The 6899-nt window shown below is 35.2% G+C and overlaps 1 long non-coding RNA gene across 1 annotated transcript in view; it reads right to left on the minus strand.

Annotated features, from left to right (window-relative positions):
* Positions 1 to 6571, minus strand: part of LOC134662077 (uncharacterized) — an 84856-nt gene extending 78285 nt beyond the window's left edge. The window contains exon 1 of the long non-coding RNA XR_010098010.1: positions 6481 to 6571. This is a non-coding gene — a long non-coding RNA (uncharacterized LOC134662077). The remainder of the gene's footprint in view (positions 1 to 6480) is intronic.
* Positions 6572 to 6899: the final 328 nt, after the last annotated feature.

Below are 6899 nucleotides of genomic sequence, written 5' to 3' on the forward strand. Positions count from 1 at the left end.
ATAAGTCTGTGGACAGTACAATGACACAGTAGCTACGCACCAGTTGCTAAATCTTTCCAGCTGGGCAGTAGGCCAGTGGACCAGCGGGGCTTCGGCCACCGGCGACCATTACTCGCATCATTAAACTCTGTTTACTTTTTATTGCGGCGTGTGTTTAGCACCTGTCTAACTTTGTTAGTTAAATGAAGATTTCATCTAATTTAGAAAAGTAATACCTAACTACCATCAGCTAATAATATATCTACCTACCTATTCTAAAATATGCTAACTTAATAACCAATCTTTTCTTCACTTGCCACTCCATCATTTAAGTGCACTTAATTCCATTCAACATTTCAACATCCAATTTTCATCAACACACAACCCAACCCTCTCTACATATACATCTGACGCAAAAAATGTACCTAAATACATAATATTTTATTTTATAAAACATTCCCATATGAAGTCCTCATGTTTTTTTCATCCACACTTCATTTTAACTGATTTTACCATCTTCGAAAATCTGACCTTCATCTGTTACAATGTTCACACGAAACAACTAAAATTCCAGTACATCAATTATCTACCCAATTAGCCGTCCACTGAACCCGATTAGCCCACAAACTGAGATTTTGCAAAAACTAGGACATCTGCCCAAACATTATGGCATTGACAAACTTAAGTTTACCGGTGGCCAAATTTAGAATTAACAAAACACGTACATAAATTACTCAAAACTCTACACAGTAGCGCCACCATTTGCATGTATGAACATGGTATTAAAAAGGCCAAATGTCAATTTCGACAAATTTTGTATTACCGGTGGCCAAATTGGGAACTAACGATTTGCTACACAAAATAAATGTTAGTCACAGACAGTGGCGCCACGGCTAGCGGTAAGCGAGAGAATGAAGATGGCGCGGAAAAAGTGAGCAAGTAGAAAATAAGAAAAAGGCGGGAAAAGTGACAGTTGCGATTCGACCGCAATGGCGTCGAGGGGCTTCTGCGGCGCGCATGCGTGGAGCCAGATGGCGCCGATTGGTCCAAATGGTACGTTTTATGTTATGTTTATCTTCTTTACTTTAGCTTAAGTTGGGGAATTGAGTACCTAATATAGATGGTCAAGCAAATCTTGTCAGTAGGAAAAGGCGCGAAATTATAATTTTCTGTGGGTAAATATCCCTTCGCGCCTATATTTTTCAAATTTGCCGCCTTTATCTACTGACAAGATCTGCTTGACCTTCTATACTTACTTTACTCTTTGGAGTTGAGGCTAAAAACTTCTGGCTGCACTCATAGATTTTGAGTACCTCAAAATATGTCAAATGAGTGTCCATATTGCTAGAGTAAGAAAAAAAAATCAATCTCCTCTCATTTTTTTTATTAGCGGGCGCCATTTTCAAAATTTATATAGCCTACGTCACTAGAATAATTCTGACCATAGAATTAGAATAGACAAGAACAACTGTCAATCTTCAAAAGTGCGACCAAAAATGAAATGCAAGTGTGTGCGTAAATTGTCTATGTGAGATCAAAAATAGTGATGTCATGTTACAACATATTAATAATCTGTCGGTGTTTGGTTGCTTTATCGACAACTTTTTCAAATGTGTTATTTTAAACGTATTATCCAGCGTATTTCGCTAGCGGTGCAAAGAGGAAACGCCAGCAGCGTACTAGGTACATTTAGCCGGGTACCTATGGCCTAATAGCATATAATTATATACCTACCCTTAATTTTTATATTTACCTAGATATAAGTTTGTAAATTTGTTTGTTTGTTTGTAAATTACTTAATGTGTAAATTAATTAATAAATAATATAATGTTTGTAAATTAATAAATAAATAATATAATATAATAAATAATACTAACAACACTATTAGCACGTAAGGTTTATCTGTAAGTGCTAGTATGTATAAAATAAACAAAATATCTGGAATTACCGTTTTTATGGTTCCGTACCTCAAAAGGAAAAAACGGAACCCTAATAGGATCACTCGTGCGTCTGTCTATCTGTCTGTCCGTCCGTCTATCACAGCCTATTTTCTCCGAAACTACTGGACCAATTAAGTTGAAATTTGTACACATATGTAAGTTTATGACCCAAAGATGGACGTGTAACGTAAACAAATGAATTTTAAATATGGAGGCCATTTTTGGGAGGTAAATGAGAAAATTAAAAAATAAAGTTTTTTTAAACTACATATATCGTGTTACATATCAGATGAAAGAGCTCATTGTAAGAATCTCAAATATATATTTTTTATAATTTTAGGATTAATAGTTTCGCAGTTATTCAAGAAAATAGGCAAATAATGACCATTCCCCCCCCCCCTTATCTTCGAAACTACTGGGTCTAAAATTTTGAAAAAAATACACAAAATAGTTCTTTACCTATAGATGACAGGAAAACCTATCAGAAATGTGGTCAAGCGTGAGTCGGACTTAATGTACGGAACCCTTGAAACGCGAGTCCGACTCGCACTTGGCCGGTTTTTTTTCAAACGTTAAAATTTACGACGTTATGACGTATAAATAACACTTGAACTCCGTGTGCTATCAAAATCGTTACAGACTTATCTTAGTCTAACTCTTACTGTGTTGGAAAGTGAAGTTTAAATTTACTGCTAAACATGTGCACCTTCAAAAAGGTATAACAATCGTTATTATTTGAAGTCGGTTATAAAGGTTAATATCTTAATGATGTCTTGTGAAGAAATTATTACATAGCTATTAATATACCGACAAGTTATCGATACTGTCATCTGAACATTTTGTCAAGCCCTAGCGTAAAGTAACAGTTTATGTTTTTACACAAAATATCTTAAATTATTGAGTAATATGATAAAATATTAGCACACAAAGGAGGATAACTTATAATTAACTGTATAAACCGGCTTCTTACACTTTTTATGCTGTTAATTTGACAAAATATCGTCAAGAAAATTTCGCTCGGAATATCATAATTCCTCTGAAATAAGTATGTGCTAGGTTTATTTGGCCCCGTGACACTGAAATCCGGTACACTACAAGACACTATCTTCATTGTATTACTTAATCAAATAGTTTTCTTCCGAACTTGTGTATATTTTTCAAATTGAAAATTACGGTGATACGCTCTTGGCCGTCCGCGGCCGTTGTCAAACTCCAAAATGGTCACGTTTTCTCATTTGTAGTCTGACTCTTTCGCACTCATGCGATGTTCATATACGCGAGGGCTTCCCTTTCGCACACTTCAGCTGTCTGTCAAGCGCGAGCGACAATTACAAGTCTGTGATTCTGACAAAATCAACCACACCTCATATGTCAAAAACTGTCCAGCCGCTTGGGCTGTGTGGAGGGTCTTTATTAGTCATCAACAAATATTTGTATTATACTGGGTCAACCAAATCGTGTCAGTAAATAGGAACAAAAAAAACTATACTCATCCTTTTCTTTTGGGTGCTAGTACTAGTGTAAGACAAAGATAGTATGATTCTCTCTGTCTATGTTTGAAATCAAACAGACCTTTGACACACTATATTTATAGGACAATTAAAATGTTGGAAAGTAATCGAGAGTGGCAGATGCTTTTGATGCCCTATTTCATACTCTTAATGATGACTCTTTGACTGACACAAAGAATAATGATGATTATTGGCAAAACAGCGCGACAGACCAGCCTTCAGCTTGCAATCATATTATTGTAAACTTTGCAAGAATAGCAAGTAAATCAATATAACATATGATGATATCCTAATAGACCAGGATCTACACGACATTACTTTTCAGAAACCTTATACAGGAAATAAGCGAATGAGAAATAAAATAAGCCATACCTACAAAATAAAATGTGAATGACACTTTCAGTAAATAGTAGTCTAAATTTCGTGGAACTAAAATATATCGTCACGTCCGTCGTCTAAACAAAAAGGTATAATGTCCGAACCTCCATAGCGTCAAAATTGGGACTTCCTATTACACCGGGGTTTCAGCGGAAGTCGCAGAATTTGTAAGATATCGCACTTCCGCAATAGCTAATAGCCGATATTGTTATGATATAGTGGCTACGACTCTTCTTGATACTTAAAATTTTAGATGGATGGACGTTTAGTTCCTAATATCTATACGTAAGTGAAGCGTATATTATAATTTATACTAGCCAAAAGACGCCCACTGCTGGACTATGTTTCTGTTACCTCTTTACGCTTTAACGGCTGAACCGATTTAAATGAAATTTGGTATAGTACGGATATAGGGTAGTTTTCATCGCGGGCAGGAGCTAAATAAACAATAAATATATAGGACATACACAGATTGATTAGCATTAGTTCAACAAAATAGGAATCTCGCTGGTAAATCAGATTAAGAAGGAGATAGAACTTTATTTAACAAGTATCACAACTGTTCGGCAACGTTCATCGATCGGAAAGTCATTTTACGCGACAAGATGCTGCCGGACGCTTAGATTAAACCAAACACATGAAGACACGGACTTTATTAGTTTAAAACTAAAGAAAAATGTAACAAACACTATAACTAACTTTTTCAGAGCTGTAACATATTACCTGTCCACGAAAAACTTAAAAATATTTGTTAGCTGTCGAACAGTATAAGTGTCATAAATTTAAGACTTTAAAAGTTTACAACAGAAGTCTAAGAGAGTCTACACGTAAAAGATATGACGAGCGACAAGCCTCTAATTATTATGGTCGAAGAACAAGGCAGTACTTAATACCGCGTATTTTTAACGTCATACCCCCCGAGCAAGATTTTGCAACTAAAACAATATATAAGAAAAAAAATAAAAGTTTGTTATTAAATAGTTACGCTAATGCAAGTTAGTCATAATTAGATTAGTTTAGTAATTAAATTAGCATAGTATAAGCATGAAGGTAAATTGGGTGTATCTCATTCGCCAACAAACTGTTACGCAGTTTGGCGAAGTTTTGTAATAGTTGTAAGTGTTTTTTTGTTTATTAGCAATAAATAAAAAATAAAAAAGTTTGGGGCTAGATCGATCTGTGTAAGTAACTTTTATTTTATTTCAAGCTGTGTGCAATATAATGGCAGTCAAGACATAATGAAAATTAGGGGAAAACCATAACTTACGATCTATAATATTGGAACGTTTTTGATTATTAAATCTTCTGCATTAGGTACTTTGAAGGTTTGACGACCGGTCTGGCCTAGTGGGTACGAATAGTGACCTTGCGAAGCCGATGGTCCTGGGTTCGAATCCCGGTAAGGGCATTTATTTGTCTGATGAGCACAGATACCTATTTGTTCCCGAGTCATGGTGTTTTCTATGTATTTAAGTATTTATTGTATATATTGTTTAAGTACCTACAACCCAAGCCTTCTTGAGCTTAATACTGTAGGGCTTAATCAATTTGTGTAAGAATGTCCAATATTTATGCATTTATTTAATTTATTACTAAAACATAATTCAAAGCTGACTGTAAATTATATTTAAATATAGCTGGTCAACCAAATCTTGTCAGTAAAAAAAGGCGAGAAATTCAAATTTTCTAATATGGGAGGATATCCCTTCGCGCCTACATCTTTCAAATTTGCAGCCTTTTTCTACTGCCAAGATCTGCTTGACCAAGTATAAATAGATTCATGATCATGAAAGCCAGTTTTTTACTTCCTAGCGGTAATTCTTAAAACTGGAAACGCCAGTAAAAATATACGATTGTGTACAATTATTTTCAATCGAAGCTCTACATCTAAACTCATCTCATCCAGAAAAAAAAAATTGTGCCGTATCTGCCTCGGTTTTACTCTAAAGCCGGACATCCAATATTTTGCAAGGATGCGCACAGTGCGCACACGCAGGTCCCGGAACTAATGTGGACAAAAACTCTAAGGACAAATTCAAGTACAGTACACTTATATATGGATACTTGTATTTTTCTGAAGGGCCAATTATTTTAATCACAAACCATATTAAGGATTAAATAGTTTCATTGTAGGTTAATAGTATTTGAAAGTGTTAAAAAGGGAAAGTGCATATAATACGGGTAAAGTCGACGTTACAAATTCAGCGTCAACAGCAGCGGCTCAGGCTACGCGTCAAAAATATCTATCATAATCAAACAGCTTATCAAAAAAATACATATCTCTCTAGTCTCTAATGTACATCAATTAAACTATAACATATACCTTTGAATGCGAACTGTAGAGATTTGTCCCTATTTGCAAAAGTTCTGCAGGGTGGCAGATATTTTTGGTGTTGTTTCATCCACTATTATTGATACTGACTGTACAAATTTGTTACAGTCGATGCCATAACAAACACTAGACGTGAAAGTAAAGGTTTTTGCAAATACTTTTTCACGACAACAGCTCTTTATTTTTCACAATCTTTAGTTTTCCAAACCTATAATGAGATACATTTTATCAACAAGAGTGGCAAAGTGATGCAATGTTGCCTAACCGTGAAAATCTATCTATCTAATACCTTTAAACGAGCAATTCTTGTTTATTTATATATTTATTTATTTATTTATACATATATATATTTCGGGGATCTCGGAAACGGCTCTAACGATTTCGATGAAATTTGCTATATGGGGGTTTTCGGGGGCGAAAAATCGATCTAGCTAGGTCTTATCTCTGGGAAAACGCGCATTTTCGAGTTTTTATATGCGGTCACCCAGATATTCATACCTAATAAGAGAACTCTCCTCCGGGTAGTGGGGTAAATAAAACCGATAGAGTTGTAAATTACCTGGCGTGAAATCACCTCACTAATTCCGTTTTAATGTGCGAGCAAAATCATAAAGAATTAGATAGGTGTCAAACTTTTAGGAGCCTCGGGTCGTTTTTTAATGACATTAATGAACCATATTTGAAAACGATATCGTATGTGCGGTGACCTCGTGATCTTTGCTTCATAGGTACATAATATATACTAGGGAATATTACGCG

Source organism: Cydia amplana, chromosome 2 (genome assembly GCF_948474715.1).
Source record: "Cydia amplana chromosome 2, ilCydAmpl1.1, whole genome shotgun sequence".
Lineage (NCBI taxonomy): Eukaryota > Metazoa > Arthropoda > Insecta > Lepidoptera > Tortricidae > Cydia > Cydia amplana.